Genomic DNA, 21025 nt, shown 5'->3' on the forward strand with positions numbered 1-21025 from the left:
TTGAAGCCAGGAAGTCTTATTCCTCCAGCTCCGTTTTTTTCCCTCAAGACTGCTTTGGCTATTCAAGGTGTTTTGTGTCTCCATACAAGTTTTAAGATTTTTTTTGTTTTAGTTCTGTAAAAAATGCCATTGGTAATTTGATAGGGATTGCATTGAACCTGTAGATTGCTTGGAGTAGTATAGTCATTTTCACAATATTGATTCTTCCAATACAAGAACATGGTATATCTCTCCATCAGTTGGTATCATCTTTAATTTCTTTCATCAGTGTCTTATAGTTTTCTGCATACAGGTCTTTTGTCTCCCTAGGTAGGTTTATTCCTAGGCATTTTATTCTTTTTGTTGCAATGGTAAATGGGAGTGTCTCCTTAATTTCTCTTTCAGATTTGTCATCATTAGTGTGTAGGAATGCAAGAGAGTTGTGTGCATTAATTTTGGATCCTGCAACTTTACCAAATTCATTGATTACCTCAAGTAATTTTCTGGTGGCATCTTTAGGATTCTCTATGTATAGTATCATATCATCTGCAAACAGTGACAGTTTTACTTCTTCTTTTCCATTTGGATTCCTTTCATTTCTTTTTCTTCTCTGGTTGCCATGGCTAGGACTTCCAAAACTATATGAATAATAGTGGTGAGAGTGGACATCCTTGTCTCATTCCTGATCTTAGAAAAGATGGTTTCAGTTTTTCACCATTGAGAATGATGTTTCTATGGGTTTGTCATATATGGCCTTTATTATGTTGAGGTAGGTTCCCTCTATACCCACTTTCTGGAGAGTTTTTATCATAAATGGGTGTTGAATTTTGTCCAAAGCTTTTTCTGCATCTATTGAGATGGTCATATGGTTTTTATTCTTCGGTTAGTTAATATGGTGTATCACATTGATTGATTTACATATATTGAAGAATCCTTTCATCCCTGGAATAAATCCCACTTGATCATGGTGTATAATCCTTTTAATGTGTTGTTGGATTATGTTTGCTAGCATTTTGTTGAGGATTTTTGCATCTATATTCATCATTGATATTGGTCTGTAATTTTCTGTTTTTGTAATATCTTGGTGTGGTTTTGGTATCAGGGTGTTGGTGTCCTCATAGAACGAGTTTGGGTGTTTTCCTTCCTCTGCAATTTTTTGGAAGAGTTTGAGAAGGATGGGTGTTAGCTCTTCTCTAAATGTTTGATAGAATTCAACTGTGAAGCCATCTGGTCCTGGACTTTTGTTTGTTGGAAGATTTTTAATCAGTTTCAATTTCATTACTTGTGATTGGTCTGTTCATATTTTCTATTTCTTCCTGGTTCAGTCTTGGAGGTTATAACTTTCTAAGAATTTGTCCATTTCTTCCAGGTTGTCCATTTTATTGGCATAGAGTTGCTTGTAGTAGTCTCTTAGGATACTTTGTGTTTCTGCGGTGTCTGTTGTAACTTCTCCTTTTTCATTTCTAATTTTATTGATTTGAGTCCTCTCCCTCTTTTTCTTGATGAGTCTGGCAAATGGTTTATCAATTTTGTTTATCTTCCCAAAGAACTAGCTTTTCATTTTATTGATCTTTGCTGTTGTTTTCTTTATTTCTATTTAATTTCTTTCTTCTCTGATCTTTATGATTTCTTTCCTTCTGCTAACTTTGGGTTTTGTTTGTTCTTCTTTCTCTGGTTCCTTTAGGTGTAAGGTTAGATTGTTTATTTGAGATGTTTCTTGTTTCTTGAGGTAGGCTTCTATAGCTATAAACTTCCCTCTTAGAACTGCTTTTGCTGCATCCCATAAGTTTTGGATCGTTGTGTTTTCATTGCCATTTGTCTCTAGGTATTTTTTGATTTCCTCTTTGATTTCTTCAGTGATCTCTTGGTTATTTAGTAACGTATTGTTTAGCCTCCATGTGTTTGTGTTTTTTACGTTTTTTCCCTGTAATTCATTTCTAATCTCATAGCGTTGTGGTCAGAAAAGATGCTTGATATGATTTCAATTTTCTTAAATTTACTGAGGCTTGATTTGTGAACCAAGATGTGATCTATCCTGGAGAATGTTCTGTGTGCACTTGAGAAGAAAGTGTAATCTGCTGTTTTTGGATGGAATGTCCTATAAATATCAATTAAATCTATCTGGTCTATTGTGTCATTTAAAGCTTGTGATTCCGTATTTTCTGTTTGGGTGATCTGTCTGTTGGTGTAAGTGAGGTGTTACAGTCCCCCACTATTATTTTGTTACTGTCGATTTCCTCTTTTAGAGCTGTTAGCAGTTGCCTTATGTATTGTGGTGCTCCTATGTTGGGTGCATATATATTTATAATTGTTATATCTTCTTCTTGGATTGATCCCTTGATCATTATGTAGTGTCCTTCCTTGTCTCTTGTAACATTCTTTATTTTAAAGTCTATTTTATCTGATATGAGTGTAGTTACTCCAGCTGTCTTTTGATTTCCATTTGCATGGAATATCTTTTTCCATCCCCTCACTTTCAGTCTGTATGTGTCCCTAGGTGTGAAGTGGGTCTCTTGTAGACAGCATATATATGGGTCTCATTTTTGTATCCATTCAGCAAGCCTGTGTCTTTTGGTTGGAGCATTTAATCCATTCACCTTTAAGGTCATTATCGATATGTATGTTCATATTACCTTTTTCTTAATTTGGGGGGGTTTGTTTCTGTAGGTCCTTTTCTTCTCTTGTGTTTCCCACTTAGAGAAGTTCCTTTAGCATTTGTTGTAGAGCTGGTTTGGTGGTGCTGAATTCTCTTAGCTTTTGCTTGTCTGTACAGCTTTTGATTTCTCCCTCAAATGTGAATGAGATCCTTGCTGGGTAGAGTAATCTTGGTTGTAGGTTCTTCCCTTTCATCACTTTAAGTATATCACGCCACTCCCTTCTGGCTTGTAGAGTTTCTGCTGAGAAATCAGCTGTTAACCTTATGGGAGTTGCCTTGTATGTTATTTGTCCTTTTTCCCTTGCTGCTTTCAGTAATTTTTCTTTGTCTTTAACTTTTGTCAATTTGATTACTATGTGTCTTGGCATGTTTCTCCTTGGGTTTATCCTGTATGGGACTCTCTGGGCTTCCTGGACTTGGGTGGCTCTTTCCTTTGCCATGTTAGGGAAGTTTTCGACTATAATCTCTTCAAATATTTTCTCAAGTCCTTTCTGTCTCTCTTCTCCTTCTGGGACCCCTATAATGAGAATGTTGTTGAGTTTAATATTGTCCGAGAGGTGTCTTAGGCTGTCTTCATTTCTTTCCATTCTTTTTTCTTTATTCTGTTCCGCAGCAGTGAATTCCACCATTCTCTCTTCCAGGTCACTTATCAGTTCTTCTGCCTCAGTTATTCTGCTATTGATTCCTTCTAGTGTATTTTTCATTTCAGTTATTGTATTGTTCATCTCTGTTTGTTCTTTAATTCTTCTAGATCTTTGTTAAACATGTTTTGCATCTCCTCGATCTTTGCCTCCATTCATTTTCCGAGGTCCTGGATCATCTTCACTATCATTATTCTGAATTCTTTTTCTGAAGGCTGCCTATCTCCATTTCTTTCAGTTGTTTTTCTGGGGTTTTGTCTTGTTCCTTCATCTGGTGTATAGCCCTCTGCCTTTTCATCTTGTCTGTCTTTCTGTGAATGTTGTTTTTGTTCCACAGGCTGCAGGATTGTAGTTCTTCTTGCTCCTGCTGTCTGTCCTCTGGTGGATGAGGCTATCTAAGAGGCTTGTGGAAGTTTCCTGATGGGAGGGCCTGGTGGTGGGTAGAGCTGGCTGTTGCTCTGGTGGGCAGAGCTCAGTAAAACTTTAATCCAATGTAATTGTTTATATGCATGGCTTTAAATCTACCGTCTTGTTATTTATTTCTTCCCGTATGTAAGTCCTTTGTTTTTCTCCTTTTCTGCTTTCTTTTGGATCAGTTAAATATTTTTCAAAACTTGATTTTTATTTCCTTGTTGCCTTTTTTGTCTAGCATTTACATATACATATAATTTTTAATTTATAACAATCTTCATTTTAATAATAGTATACTGCTCCATGCATATCATAAGATAGTAAGATATATTGCTGGGTATATAATTATAGGTTGACTTTGTTTTCTAGTACTTCAACACTGTTGCTTCACTGCATTCTGGCTTGTGCTGTTTTTGCTTAGGGGTTTGTCATCATTTTTACCTTTGTGGTTTTTTGTGTACTGTGTCTTTTTTCCATGGCTGTTTTTAACAATTTTACTTTATTGTTGTTTGGCAATAATTGGGTTATGATGTGTCTTCTTGTGATTTTCTTCATGTTTATTCTGCTGGAGTTTTTTGAGCTTCTTAATTCTGTGGGATTATACTTTCCTTCAAATTTTTGAGAATTTTAGCAATTATTTCTTCAAAAAATTTTTTCTGTCTCACTTCTTGCTCCTTTTCTTCTAGGATTCCAATCATGTATTTGTTACACTGCTTGATATTGCCCATAGCTCATTGTTACTCTGTTTATTTTTCAGTCTTTTTTCTCTGTGTTTTATTTTGGATAACTTCTCTTGCTATATTTCTAAGTTCTAAGTTTTTTTTCTTCTTCATAATATCATGTCAGGGTGCTTTTATGTTAAACTTTATATTTTTATTTCCAGAAGTTAAATTCATGTCTTAAAATCTTCCGTCAATCTTTTTATCATGCTCATGCTTTCCTTCATCTTCTTGAACATATTGAGTTATATTTACAGTACCTGTTTTAACATCTTTATTCAGTAATTTATCATTTGTGTTCTTTCTAAGTCTGTCCCTGTTGATTGACGTTTCTCCTTATTATTAGTTATATTTTTCTGCTTCTTTTCATGACTGATAAAGTATAACTGTATTTCAATTATTGTTACTTTTATGTTCTTGGGTTTTAGATTTTCTTTTACTTTTTAAATATATTTATTTGGTCTATATTCTGGGACATAGGTACATTACTTAGAAGTTTGTTTTTATCTTTGTTATGTGGATTAAGAGCAGCTTTTTGTGTAGGGTTAATTTGTCCCAACTAGTGAAGCAATACACTTTTGCAGTCTCTACTCTAAGTAGAGTTGACAAACATTTTCCTCTCAAGGGCCAGATAGTAAAACTCGCCCCAGGCAGTAATCTGGGGGTAATCATAGGACTCTTAGTTTGGTTTAGTAGTTTGAGTCTTAGAAAATCATAGTCATGATTTTCCCTGTTGTCCAATGTCTGAAAGCTGTTATTTATAGCAGTTTATATTTATATATTTTGACTTTTTTTAGACAGGTATATAAATCTGGTCTCTATTATTCTCTCATAGCTGGGAGCAAAAGTCACTTCCTTAAGTACTTTCTATTATACTTACAAAGTCTCAATGTTATTCATATTGTCTTTGTACCAGGATTCCAAGGGGATAAATTCTAACTTTAAAAAATATGTTTTACTCATTTTAGTTCTTTATGTATATTTTACTTGTGAGTTGAGACTTTGGAAGTCATCATTCATTATGGCATTTATTAATATAAAGTTTCTGAATCTTTCAACATTATTTCCTCTGAACTTATAAAAACTTGTAAATGTAAGAGGAAAATTTTCTGCCTTGTTTTTACTCTTCATTTTTTTCCACAGCACATATTTAAACTTATTCTGCTAAAATTGCTCTTGATACTTACCATTTCCTATTCATATTAATGGATTTTGATTAAGAGACATTTCCTGCTCTATTCTCCCTGATTTTCTAAAGGAGTATTTTCCTGTCAAATCCTAGCTTAAGGCTGAGAAGGAGGGAGGCTGAGAGGGTTTTGGCACAGCTTAGACCTTATTGTATTTCAAGATTAAAATAAAAGAGTGGCAGTGGTTAGAACACTAAGAGAGAGACAAGAAATCAAGCCAGGTTGACATTTTAATGTGGGGTTGCACCCAGGGATGGAAGCAATTAGAAAGTCTGGTCAGGTAAATATCAAGATGTCCTTAGCTAGATGACAGAACAAAGTTGTCACTGAGCTCTTGGTTTTAGTATGATCCCATGTGTACTACATCTGGTAAGACTTCTCTGGTAGTTGTAAATGTGGACTATACTCTTATGTTGTTCATAGTTCTGATGCTCTTGGCCCTCATTTCTGCACCTCCTAAGTTATTTTAGCCTAGATATGACTTAGAAGGAAAAGGATGGGAAGGGTCTGCACCCCAAGTGGGAAATAGAACAATTCCGAGCAAGTTTGAAACCTTCTGCGGTTACATATTATGAGACATTTCAGATGCTATATCAACTAAACACTTCATTTAGTCCATCAAGATGTACTGGGTACTTGTTATTTGGTATGCACTGTGCTAAGTAATGAGACTGTAAGGATGATTATTAGTATATGTTTTCTACTTTTGTGAATGTTAGTTTCTGGTTGGGAATATAGACATGGAAATAATTAACTGTACTTTTTATCTGTAGTATTAGGGGTATATGTGAAATGCTCAGGACCCTAATAGAGCAATTAGCAAGCCCTGTAATGACTTCCTAGTAAATACATTCATTTTAATATTCTAAGTCTTTATTACTCAATGTAACAAGATACTCCTGTCTTGACCGTTTACTAATTATTTGCAATTTACTAACAGAAAAAAACATGGTGCTATTTTCTTTCTTGAGCTACCAGTTTTCTTCTTTCTTTTTTGATATTATGGAGTAAATCATTATTTTACTTTTCCTTGAATTTGATCTAAATATGTTTTGGAAGTAGCACATTTTAAATATAAGTTTTAATAATCTACTTTTGGGTAGTTGGAAAAAAATTTCCAATCCTTCTTAACCCTAGAGGACTGATGGTCATTTTTAGTACCTTTGTGGCATGAGATTTATTCATGAGATTTATTTAATTACTCATCATCTAAAACAGATAGATGTTGACTAAGAAGGAAAGGATCACCATATAATTTTAGGACTGGTTTCAGGTGATTTTGCCTATTGTCAGATTATGAACTAGTTCCTCCGTTTTCCTTCCTCCCTCCCCTACTTCTTTTTCTTCTTTTGGGCATGTTAAATTAACCTAGTCTGTCTCTTCCTGAGGCACAGCAATGAGAAAGCCAACTGCAATAGTCTTGTAATAGAATTCATGTGTGGGTATTAGGCTATTTGAAAATAGCTTCTCCTGGAGGATAGATCAAGATGATTATGTTTGCAGATGTCTTTGGAACCCTGGTACAGTATAAATTTGGTGGTAAAAGGATAAACCCAGGTCTCTTCCAGAATGTTAGTTGTAGAGGTGAGAGTGTAGCACAGCAACATCTGAATTGAAAATCACCTGAAGGGATGGAGCCTGTTTCACCAGAAGAACACGGAAATTGCTGGGGTGAATCTGATTTCTCCTTCATTCACCCTGGCATTTATTCTTTAACAACCTCCTGAAGTTCATCTGGTTGGTGTCATTTTTCACTTCATGTTTAGGTGGGGATGCATGCTGGGGAGTGTATAATCAGACCAATGAGAGAAGAAACAGACCAAACCATGCAGCTGGCACCATGTGGGCAATCAGGAAATTCAAAGCTAAGTGGGCAAACTGCATAGTATCAGCAGACATCTGTATCTGAGAGTGCTTAATGCAGCAGGTTGGGACTAGCATTAAAGTCCAGGGGACAGACAGGGACATCTGAAGTGAGATGGTGAGCAACTGAAGATCTGGGGAGCAAGGCCAGGCCTACATGGAGGCTTTCAAGGGGGTCAAGACTAGGTGAGCTGGAGTCAGGGAATCAAAAGCAAAATATCCAAGGTTGGACCAGCACAGTGGGGGCTAGGGTTAGGGGAAGGCTGTGTATATACAATGGGACTGGAGGAAGGGAAGAATTCACAAATATGATTAAAACTCCCCAGACATATTAGATACTATTTTATGTGAGTGAGATTACTTTCAGTGTCTACTGCTGATATTACTGTCCTTCTATTTTTTAGATAAGCTTAGAAACTAACCAGGGCTGGGCCTGCCAATGAGGAGGTGAGGCAGTCAGAAGGTGACTTTTAGTGCTCGTGCCATAAGAGCAAACAAAATGTCCTACCTGAATATCTAATTTTGCTCATGTCTATTATCTGTGCTCCCTGTCTACTTTCTAATTTTTGCTTAGATTTCATTTTGCTGGTAATAATTTCCTGCGAAAAATAAAACTTCCTTTTATCTATCTTACAGAGGGGTTAAATTAGTAAATATAAGTATGGTCTCTTCTAGCTCTAAACATTTATGATTTGGGATCTCTTTCTATATATGTCTATATAGATATACAGAGAGAATTATACCATCTATCTATCTATATCTATCTATTTATATATCTATATATAGAGATAAATGTATATGTGTGTACATATATATGTAGATATGCAGATATATGTGTGTGTGTGTATATATATATATATATGTAGAGGGAGAGAGAGAGAGAGAGATCTAGAGCTAGATGTCTAGAAATCTAGAGCTAGAAGAAATCTTACTGATACCTATTAGTTTTATAAACTTAAAAATTTCTTACATATAAGAGTTATAAATATATCTTTATATGTAAAGATATGTGTATGGAAAAAAATATATGTAGAGAGAGAATGATATCATATTATTTAAGAAACACATTTTAAGTCACCCTACTCAATAGCAGGTATTTATGACAACAGATATTTATGACAATTGACAATAATATTGTCAATTCCTGCCTGTCCCTAGCCTGTCTGGTGAAAATCACTCATTTGTTTTTTCATTCAACAATATGACTAAGTACCTACTACATTGCTGGTGCAAAGAATGCAAAGATGAATAAGATATGGCCACTATTGAAGTCTTGCAACTAATAGGCACAAAAGGGTTTGATTCTTCTCCATGTCTAGACAAGACTGGCCTCCTTAATCTATAAATAAAGCGTCTGCTGATGTTACCAATGTTGCCAGATGACCAGCAGCCTTTGTTGCCTAATCCTGGACCAGTCCTTCAATGAGCCCGATAGATGCTTATTCCAGATAAGGTTCATGTTTGGTTGATTTGGACTGATGTTCTTTTCCCGGATGGGGACAATCCTTTCTTCCTAGTAAATGTGTCCTGGTTTCACCTAAAACTAGTCCCAGCTTGCTCTCTCCTTTCGGCTGGAAAGTTCCAGCCTACCATGTGGTTTTAGCAAGAGCTGTATTAAGAAAAAAACGATTTAAATTTTATTTCTAGGCCATGAAAAAAAAATAGAAATGTCATTTTACAATAGTAGTTAAATTCATGTTCATTCTATATATGATTTTTTTTTCTTTTTTTGGTATTTGATTATTACCTTCCTCCTTTCAGACTGAAGAATAAGACATAATGTATCAGTCAGGGCTCATTCAGAGAAGTAGAACTACGAGTGATAAAGGGTAAGAGATTTATTGTAAGGTTCAGACCTTAGTCAGTGGTAGGAGCTGGTGGAGGTGTCTGTATAATGCTGCTGTCTCTGAGTCTGGGTTGATGTTGAAACCTTTATGAGTCGACCAGACTGAGAGGTAAGAAGAAGAGCTGGACATGTAGAGAAACAAGGAAAACTGGAACCAGAAAGGATGAACCCATAAGAACAAACGGAAACCTATGTCTGTCTCTCATCACCTGGAGCCTTTCCCATGGATGACCTGGAAAAGAAACTGAAACCTGTTGCCATGGGCTGTGCATGTTCTTGACACAAGACTCAGAGCAACAGAAAGGGAAGATCTGGCAGGATCAAGGGTATTATGGTGATGGTGTTGGCAGGTTGGGCACTGTTATCAGATCAACCTTGGTGAATGTATTAGTCAAGAGTTCTCCTGAGAAACAGAACCAATGGTATACCTATGTGGAAAGAGATGTATTATAAGGAAATGGTCATGCAATTGTGGAGACAGAGAAGTTCCAGAATCTGCCATCTGCAAGCTGGAGATCCAGGAAAGCTGGTGGTATAATTCAGTCTGAGTCTGAAGGCCTGAAAACCGGGAGCAAAGAGGACAGGAGAAGATTGATGTCTCAGCTCCTGCAATCGGACAGGAGGGGCCAGAGTCTTCCTTCCTTCATCTTTTTGTTCTATTCATGCCCTTAAGGAATAGAATGATGCCCACGCACACTGGGGACAGCCATCTGCTTTACTCTGTTCACCATTTCAAATGCTAATTTCATCCAGAAGTACCCTCACAGACACACCCTCACAGACACACCCAGAAATGTCTGGCCAAATATCTGGGCACTGAATGAGCCAGTCAAATTGACACATAAAATAACTTTTCCAGTGAGTGGAAGTCCACATCGTTAAGCACATGCATGATGCACATCATGCTGCCATAACCACTTTATCAGTCCACTGGGCAATGAAAGTGATAGTTGGGAAAAGAGCCTGCTTAATGTCCAGAAAAAAGGGTAGTTTTATCCACCTGATTATCAAGGTCCTCCTTTGCTGAGGGCATCCGTTGATGAGCATTCATATGGGACACAAATATCTCTATACTACACCCATTTAGGGTCTTCTCTCCACATACCTCTTCCCAAGATCTCCTTATGGACAATTTTTCAATTTTGTTCCTTCCAGGCCCCTAAGGATCCAGTTAAACCATTAATCACTGTCCATGAACAGCATATATCTGGCCACCTTTTTTATCTATGCCTTCAGAATCTGCTTAAGTTTCCTCTTTTATATCACTTTCATTTGGTTATAGAATGCTACTGTTCAGACTCTTTGGCTTTGTAGGTCAGACAACCCCAACAAATGATGGGCAGCTCAAGTCACATGGTAACTTATTGGCCCATGATTAAGCATTCAGTCTATACCAGGGTCCAGCAGTAAGCCAGAAGTTGTTCCTCAAAATAGGAGTTATTGATAGAGGATGGCATAGCTTTGCTCCATAATCCTAGAAATCTGCACTGTAATTCACCTAGAGATCCTGCCCAAGGCTCTTTGCTTCATGCCTATCTGTTTCAGATATTTCAAGCACCATCATATCTGCTGGATCATACAGCCTGACAGCAGTTTGCTTGAGAGCCTGGACTGGTTGCACAGCCTTTTCTTATTCTGTGCCCCACTCAGTGTACTGACAAATAGAAAGTCTTCTAAGTTTAGACTGAAGGACAAGACTGAATTTTAAAAATTCAACAGGTTATGGATACCTATGAAGGCTTTGGAAAAATAGCTGATCAGCTTTTTCTTTGTCAGTGACACACACATTGCTTTTTCTGATCACTTTTGAAAGTTGTTCTTTTATTCTATTTTTTTTTTTAGTTTCTTATCAACTAAAAACCTTAGAGCATTTTTAAAGATGCAGATGAATAACAAAGAGAACCATTGGGTCTGTACAGTCCTTCTAAACCCCGAGCATGCAGTCACACGATAAATTGGTTGAATTAATACTTGAACAAAGAATGAACCAATAATTATAAATGGGACAAATGTTCACTTGTATGAATAGGTAGAAGATATGGATTAAATATATATGATAGTTTATATAAACCCTGATACCCTTATGTACCCAGATAAATTACTCAGTTTTTCTTTAAATTGAAAGTTTTATTTATTATAGGGAATGGATGTGATGAAATAAACTTTAGAATAGTTTTAGATTTACAGAAAAGATGTGAATATAGTTTAGAGATACCCCACATACAGTTTCTTCTATTATTAGTATCTCCCATTAGTATGGTATATTTGTCATAAAAATTAGTGAACCAATGCTGATATATTAGTATTAGCTAATGTCCATATTTTTAAATATTTCCTTAGTTTTTTATCTAATGTCACTTTTCTGTTCTAGGATCCCATACAGGATCCAATATTACATTTAGTTGTCATTTCTCCTTAGTCTCCCCCTGGCTATGACAGTTTCTCAGTCTGTTTTTGATGACCTTGAACGTTTTGAGACATATTGCTCAGGTATTTGGTAGAATGCCCTTCAACAGAAATTTGTCTGATATTTTTCTTATATATTGGAGTTATGTGTTCTTGGGAGGAGGACCATAGAGGTAAAATGTCATTCTCATCACATCTTCTCAAGAAGATACACATACATCAACATGATTTATCACTGTCGACATTAACCTTCATCATCTGACTGAAGGAATGTCTGTCAGGTTTACTCCCTATAAAGTTAGTCCCTTACCACCTTTCCATACTGTACTCTTACGAAGGAAGTCTCCATGCAGAGCCCACATTTAAGATGTACAGAGTTATGCTCCTCACTTGTGGGTGAAATGATAAATTATTTGGAACTCTTCTGCATGGGAGATTTATCTCTCCTCCCCCATTTATTTATTTATTCAGTTTTTACTGAACAACGTATGGGGTCATGATTATTTATTTTGTACTTTGTGTTATAATCCAATAGTATATTTTGTTGTTCAAATTGTTTCCTCTTTGGTCCTTAGGAGCTCTTTGAGTTTGTCTTTCTTTGACATACCATAATCATTGTGAATTTTTTGAATACTTTCTCATTTTCTGTCACTACAAGAGGCTCCAGGCTCATCTTGTATATTTCTTGCCTCAGGCCTAGAATCAGACATTTCCCCAAGGCCTTGGTTTCTTTTATTGGAGAATGGTATTAGAAACCAAGATCTGGGTACTAGGTGCACTCAATCAGTGCTTCTATAGTGTCATTGTTTCTAGGCTCTCAGATGACAGGGCAAAATATATGTGTGTGTGTACCAAACTGTGTATATACACACATTCATAAATATTTCTACATGTAACCATCTGCTTCTATATTAAGCTGAGTTCATACTAATGAATTTCAATCTATTATCACATGGATCATTTTAGCTTTCTTCCCTTGCTTTTCTATAAACTCCCACTCCAAATATGAGAAACCTTGCTTCTACCATTTGTCCTATATTTACCCAATTATTCTATCCTAGCATGTAAGTGTTGTAGACTGAATGTTTTTGCCCCCTCATCAAAAAAATTCATATGTTGAAACTCTAATCCCCAGTGTGACTGTATTTGGAGATTGAGACTTTAAGGTGATAATTAATGTTAAACGAAGTCATATGGATGAGGCCCTAATTTAATAGGATTGGTGTCCTTATAAGAAGATGAATAGATGCCAGAGATCTCAGACCCCCATCTCCCCTCAACCCCCATCTCCACCCCATGCACACACACAGAGAAGAAATCATGTGAGCATACAATGAGCTGCTGGCCAGAGAGACCTTAACAGAAATCAACCCTGCTGGCACCTTGATCTTAGACTTCTAGCTTCTAGAACTAATAAACTAATAATCAAAAATGAATAACCTATTAGTAAAATATTAATAAATTAATAATATTCTAGAAAAAAAATATCATTCTGTTGTTTAAGCCACTCAGATATTTTGTTATAAAAGCCTGAGCAGACTAAAACATGTAGTGGTTTCAGAATTGCTAACCCGTATTTCCACGGGAGATAAATTTATCAACTAAAGTACACCGCTTATATACACTTTCTTTTGCTTTAGTCTTACAGTTACTTAGGTCAGCACCTCCCCACCCCTGCAACTCCCTTCAACGAGGAAGGAATTATTTCATACATTTGTAATACATTTAGATTCTCTTGTCACAGTCTGCATTCCATCCTAAAGTTCCCCAAAATCCTAAATGATTTTTAAATGTTTACACACATCAAGATTTACTCTTTGTGTTATAAAGGTCAATGGATTTTGACAAATGCATAGTGTTGTGTATTCACAGTTATGGTATCAGACCATCAGATAAAACAAATAGTTTCACTGCCATGGCAAAAATCCCCTGTGCCTCACCTATTCAGAAACTTCTGCCAACCACTGATCTGTTAACTGTCTCTATAGTTTGCCTTTTCCAGAATGTCATATAAATTGAATTGTATGGCCTTTTCAGACTGATTTGTTTCACTTAGTAACATGCATTTAAGAGTCATCCATGACTTTGCGGGACTTCATAGTGTGATGACCAGGTTTCCTAGTTTCTCTACTTGATGCTTTGGCACCTTGGGGCCTTGCTGACCCTGGAGGGATTGCCCCTCCCAGGATTAGCTAGTTCCTAGAGAGAGCAAACAAATCACCCTTGAACATACCTTTCATATGTAAACTAACCAGTCCAAAGCCCACACCCCCAACTGTCTTCTTTGTTGGGCTGTCACATTTTAGGCCACTATCTCCTTGCCCTAATCACACAGGGCCAGGTACCAGAAAATTAGGGACAGCCTTCCAGCCCAGAGGCTGCTGACATTATTCAGACTTATCCTAAACCTGCTTAGCCTGCTTACCCTGCCTACTGATTCCTTCCTGTGAAAATCACAATAAAGGCTCTTGTCCACATTTGCCCCTTGCTCCTTGGCCTCCTAACTGATCTGTGTGGCCCCCCACGATGTGCCATGACATGATATCTGTATAACAGACTATCTTTTCTATGGCAATCATTTCCAGCTCTGTTGGCCTTGCCGTACCTGAATAATAATAAAGCCTACATTTTAAAACACGTAGGTCATTCCTTTTTGTTACTGAATATAATTCCATTGTAGAGATTCACTACAGTTTGTTTATCCTTTCACCTACTGAAGAGCATATATTAGTTGCTTCTAGTTCGGGGCAATTACAAATAAAACTGCTATAAACATTCGTGGGCACATGTTTTAAAATCAGTTGGGTAAATAAATACCTTTGAGTGCAATTGCTGGGTTATATGGTAAGACTATGTTTCGCTTTGTAAGAAACTACCAAACTGACTTCCAAATTGGCTGTACCATTTTGCATTCCCAAAAACAATGAATGAGAGTCTCTGTTGCTCCACATTTTGCCAGAAATTGGTATTTTCATTATTTTAAAATTTAGCCATTCTAATAGGTGTGTTGTTTTATTTTGCATTTCCTAATGAAAAATGACATTCAGCATCTTTAATATACTTTTTTGCCGTCTGTATATTTTTTTTGGTGAGATGCCTGTTCAGATCTTTTGTCCATTTTTTAATTGGGTTGTTTATTTTCTTATTGTTGATTTTAACAGTTCTATGCATATTTTGGCTACGAGTACTTTATCAGATATGTGTTTTGAAAATATTTTTTCTCCCAGTTGGTGGTTTGTATTTTCATTCTCTTAACATTGTATTACACAGAGCAGATGATTCTAATTTTAATAAAGTCCAACTTATCAATTTTTTCTTTCATGGACCACACTTTCTTATTTTGTACCTAAAAATCACTAAACTCAGGACCACTTATACTTTCTTCTATGTTTTCTTCTAGACATTTTGTAGTTTTGAATTTTACATTTAGATCTATGATCCATCTGAGTTAATTTTTGTGAGAAGGTGTAAGGTTTTTTGTGTATGTTTCTTTCTTTTTTTAAAAATTTTTGCACATGGATGCCCAGTTGTTGCAGCAACCTTCATTGAAAGAGCATATTTTCTCCACAGAACTCCTTTGTACCTTCATCAAATATTAATTATATTTGTGTGGCCTATCTCTGCTCTCTATATTCTGTTTCAGTGATCTATCTGTCTTTTTTCAGCAGATACCACATTATCTTTATTATTGTAGCTTTATAGTAACTTTTGAAATAGGGTCATGTGTGTCTTTCAAGTTTTTTTTTTAAGAATTGTGTTGGTTATTTTATTTATTTATTTATTTATTTTGCGGTAGGCGGGCCTGTCACTGCTGTGGCCTCTCCCCTTGTGGAGCACAGGCTCTGGACGCGCAGGCTTAGAGGCCATGGCTCACGGGCCCAGCCGCTCTGCGGCATGTGGGATCTTCCCAGACCGGAGCACGAACCCGTGTCCCCTGCATCAGCAGGCGGACTCTCAACCACTGCGCCACCAGGGAAGCCCCCAGTGTGTTGGTTATTTTATACCTTTTGCCTTTCCGTATAAACTTTAAAATCAGTTTGTTGATAGCTAAAATATAATTTTCTAGGATTGGGATTGTGTTGAATCTATTGATGATGTTGAGAAGAACTGACATTTTAATACTGTTGAGTCTATCAGTCCCTGAACATGAAATATCTCTCCATTTATTTAGATCTTCTTCGATATTCTATTTTTTCTTTCTTTCTTTTTTTTTTTTTCTTTACATTTCAGTTTGGGAAGTTTCTATTGACCTATCTTTAAGCTCAGTGATTCTATCCTCTGCTGTGTCTAGTCTACCAATCAGCCCATGAAAGATATTCTTCATTTAGGTAGAGTTTTTGTGATGTCTAGTATTCCCTTTGATTGTTTTTTAGAGTTTCCATCTCTCTGTTACCTATCAGTTCCTACATGTTGTCTACTTTTATCATAGTTATTTTATTTATTTATTTATTTGCGCTACGTGGGCCTCTCTGTTGTGGCCTCTCCTGTCACGGAGCACAGGCTCCGGACACCAGGCTCAGTGGCCATGGCTCACGGGCCCAGCCGCTTTGCGGCATGTGGGATCTTCCCAGACCGGGGCACGCACCCGTGTCCCCTGCATCGGCAGGCGGACTCTCAACCACTGCGCCACCAGGGAAGCCCTATCATAGTTATTTTAAATTCCCTATGTAATAATTCCAAAATCTGAGTCGTGTCTGAATCTGATTCTCATGCATGCATTTTCTCTTCTGACTCTGTCTCTTCTTACCTTTTCGCATGCTTTCTAATTTTTTGTTGAAAGCCAGAAATTTGTCTAGTAATCAAAACTGAGGTAACTAGGCCTCTAGTGTGAGCTTTTATGTTAATCTGGGTATGCATTGGGCTGTGTTTAATATTTTCTTTAACTGTTGGTGTCAGAGGATTCAAAGTCGTTGTTTTGTGTCTCCTTTGTTTTCTCTGGGTTTCCCTAAGAACTCTATCTTAGATAAAGTCTGTGTCTTAGTGCCCTTTGAGTTGTATTATACTACTGTGTCACTGCCATTATACTAGAGACTTATTGGTATTGTGTAAGGTATGGAGGAAGGGAAGCACTTTAGTTTAGAGAGTAAGTCTAGAGGAGGCTTGAATCAGAGAGATGACCTTGCTCTACTGGGGATAAGGCTCTGGTAAAGGTTTTCCTTCTGGAGAATAGGCCTTGTTATGGAGAAGGTCCTGGGTGCATTTCACAATGTTTATTCTTTCTTGACCTCTGATATAACCATCGTTCTTGGATTTTCACATTGAGAAACTTATGTGTGTCTTGAAAATAAAGCCCAGTAAAGTGTGGCATCCCCTAAGACTGGCTTCCAGGAGTTTTGCTCTTTCATGCTAGTCTACATTTAGCTTCCAGAGGCTTCTGCTCAGGACAAGCAGATGTCAGATGTAATTATCTGCTGTCACCTGTTTCTCCAGCTTTTGTGGTGGCAGTTTGCCATGAAACTTGTCTTATGCATCCAACAAAAGACATTGGTTTTCAGTCTGTTTACCTTTTAATTGTTGTAAGGATGGGAGTGACAACTTCCAAGCTCTTTATATGCTATAGGTAAAACTGGTAGTTGTGGTCATACAGGTTTAATTGCTCATCTTTTATTGTTTTTGGTATAACATTGTAATGATGAGTAGTGTGTTTTTATTCCCTGAGGTATTATTTACCCTAAGGAATTAGAGTCACTCTGTAATATAATTTTTTTACTCGACGTTTTATTTGGTTTTATAATTTTTAGTAAAGAAGACACTGCTTTCTTTCCCAAATGGTATACTTAGGCATTGCTTTTCTTTGAACTGAAGTACTTATATGCAAGATGTTTTCCAAGTTGTGAAAAATCTTTACCTGTCAATGGATATGATTCCCTGGCTTGGATTATAGCTTTAGGAAGTGGTTGCAGATTTGCGTAACTAAGTAAAGTGACTTTTCCATAAAGGTTATTTTTTTTAATCCTATAAAAGTTTAATTTGCTATAGGAATAAATGAAAAATAGGCCAGAAGAACTAAAATCTAAAAACCAACCAAAGTTATGATGAGAACACTTGAAAACTTTTTTCTATGTGGCAAAGCATACATCTGTATCTTTATTAAATGGAATTACTGCCCAGCAGATCATAAAATTACTTGATATAATTTCCCTGAACTACAGAACTTCCTATGACTCACAGATATGAACTATCTTGTGTTTAGTACTTTTTTTTCTAATACAAACCAAGAGCCAAATTAGTTATAATGCTTCCAGGAAAATGCACAAGATTGTCTTCACTCTTATTCTCTCTCTTTAAAACCACAAATTTACTTGATGCTATGTCTTTTTTCTTTTCAAATAAGAATTCCTTGCCAATTTTAATAAAAATCCAAAGCAATTGGCAGGCATTGATATTTCCTCTCTCCTCTGTATGTCTTATGAAAATGACCCTCCAATATGGCTCTGTGTAATTTACTTCTCCATTTCTGAAAACACCATTATTAACATTAACACTGTTTTGAGAAATAGGAGTTTAATCTGCTTATTGGCTAGCTTAACAGTCGACCTAAACAATATCCAATATTCTCTCTGGTTACAGGAATTTCACTTCTATTATATCCTTGCTTGTAGAATATCAAACGTTTATGTGTTCTTTTAACAGGACAGTATGATGACACTAATTTATTAAACAACTCTACTTTTCTAGAAATTTTACTATACAATTCTTTCATTTAATTATCCCTGTAATTTTTTTTTAATTAGAGAATTAACAGGGCTGAGATTCAGCTGGTCCACCCTAGTATGGTTACATGGATTGTTTTGAGCATCACTCTCCTGTGTCTAAAATGAGAACTATCTAGAGATTAATGACCTTTCTCAAGATAGTTCAGCTAGTGGTCAGCTGAACTAACATCTGAACCAACCTGTCACACCATGCCAAGTTATCTCAGATTACTTCACTTTGCAGGAGGTCGGTGGCTTTCAATGGGTAGTGAGTGTTTCAGTTGGAATAGCAAATATAAGTGCAATTTTTTGATACAAAGACTGGAAAAGAGCAGTAGATTCAATGCATCTACCAGAGTGTCAGCTAGTACAAGCAGTTGTGCAACTAGTGATCAAAACCAGGACAAGTTACCATGACCAAGAGAAGAAATGTAACTTTCTTGCTCTCTGGAGTATTTTCCCCCCTTCCCTCTCTTTCCCTTCCTTTCCTTCCCTTCCCTTCTCTTCTTTTCTCTCCACTTTTCCTTCCTTCCTTCCTTCCTTCCTTCCTCCCTCCCTTCCTTCCTTCCTTCTCCCTTTTTCTTCTTCTTCTCCTCTCTCTCTCTATACATATACATATATGTGTGTGTATATATATATATGTATGCGTATATATATATATATATATATATATATATATATATATATATCCTTTTTTTTCCTACTTATACTGAAAAAAAAATACAAGGAGAAATTGCATTTGGCTAAGTGGGATGGCAGTTGTTAATGTGGTAAATTTTGAGTTCTAGTCAGCATATTATGGTCTATGGGCCATATCTTTCTTGCCATCTGTTTTTACATGACCACATGAGTTAAGAAGGAGTTTTACATTATAAAATGGTTAAAAAAGAAGAAGAATCATTCATGACACATAAGTATTATATGAAATTTAAATTCAGTGTCCATAAATAAAGTTTATTGGAATACAGCCATGCTCACTTATTTACACATTGTTTCTGGTTTCTATCCCATTACAGTGCAGAGCAGAGTAATTGCAATAGAGACCACATGGCCCAGAAAACCTAATTATTTACTAACTGGCCCATTATAGAAAAGTGCGCTTTTTTAGAGGACTAATCTTTTTTTTATATATATATATAAATAATTATTTTTTATGTTAATAAAAATGTATTGAAATCCTACTAATTGTATAACCTATTTTTGGTGATGTGTAGAGATATATATATATATATATATTTTTTTTTTAACATCTTTTTTGGAGTATAATTGCTTTACAATAGTGTGTTAGTTTCTGCTTTATAACAAAGTGAATCAGTTATACATATACATATGTCCCCATATCTCTTCCCTCTTGCGTCTCCCTCCCTCCCACCCTCCCTATCCCACCCCTCTAGGTGGTCACAAAGCACCGAGCTGATCTCCCTGTGCTATGCGGCTGCTTCCCACTAGCTATCTATTTTACGTTTGGTAGTGTATATATGTCCATGCCACGCTCTCACTTTGCCCAGCTTACCCTTCCCCCTCCCTGTATCCTCAGTCCATTCTCTAGTAGGTCTGTGTCTTTATTCCTGTCTTGCTCCTGGGTTCTTCATGACCATTTTTCTTTTTTTTTTTTATTAGTTTCTGCTTTATAACAAAGTGAATCAGTCATACATATACATCTGTTCCCACATCCCTTCCCTCTTGCGTCTCCCTCCCTCCCACCCTCCCTATCCCACCCCTCTAGGTGGTCACAAAGCACCGAGCTGATCTCCCTGTGCTATGCGGCTGCTTCCCACTAGCTATCTACCTTACGTTTGGTACTGTATATACGTCCATGCCTCTCTTTCGCTTTGTCACAGCTTACCCTTCCCCCTCCCCATATCCTCAAGTCCATTCTCAAGTAGGTCTGTGTCTTTATTCCTGTTTTACCCCTAGGTTCTTCATGACTTTTTTTTTCTTAAATTCCATATATATGTGTTAGCATACGGTATTTGTCTTTCTCTTTCTGACTTACTTCACTCTGTATGACAGACTCTAGGTCCATCCACCTCACTACAAATAACTCAATTTTGTTTCTTTTTATGGCTGAGTAATATTCCATTGTATGTATGTGCCACATCTTCTTTATCCATTCATCTGTAGATGGACACTTAGGTTGCTTCCATGTCCTGGCTATTGTAAATAAAGCTGCAATGAACATTTTGGTACATGACTCTTTTTGAATTATGGTTTCCCCAGGGTATATGCCCAGTAGTGGGATTGCTGGGTCGTATGGTAGTTCTAGTTTTAGTTTTTTAAGGAACCTCCATACTGTTCTCCATAGTGGCTGTATCAATTTACATTCCCACCAACAGTGCAAGAGGGTTCCCTTTATAGAGGACTAATCTTTATCCTCAAAATCTTCACCAGTGCTTGGAATTCAGCCATTAGACCTTCCTATTTTGAATGGAGGGATAATTGTTTATTAAACTACAGGTTTTTCTGCAAGGCAAACACAGTTGACTCTTGAACAATGCGGTGGGTAGGGTGCCAACCCTCTGAGATGTAGTAAAAACTCTGCCTATAATTTATAGTTGTCCCTCCATATCTGTGATTTTTTGGTGTCTGTGGTTCCGCATCTGCTGATTCAGCTAACCACAG

Source organism: Mesoplodon mirus (assembly GCF_964341445.2).
Source record: "Mesoplodon mirus genome assembly, chromosome: 1".
NCBI classification, from domain to species: Eukaryota; Metazoa; Chordata; class Mammalia; order Artiodactyla; family Ziphiidae; genus Mesoplodon; species Mesoplodon mirus.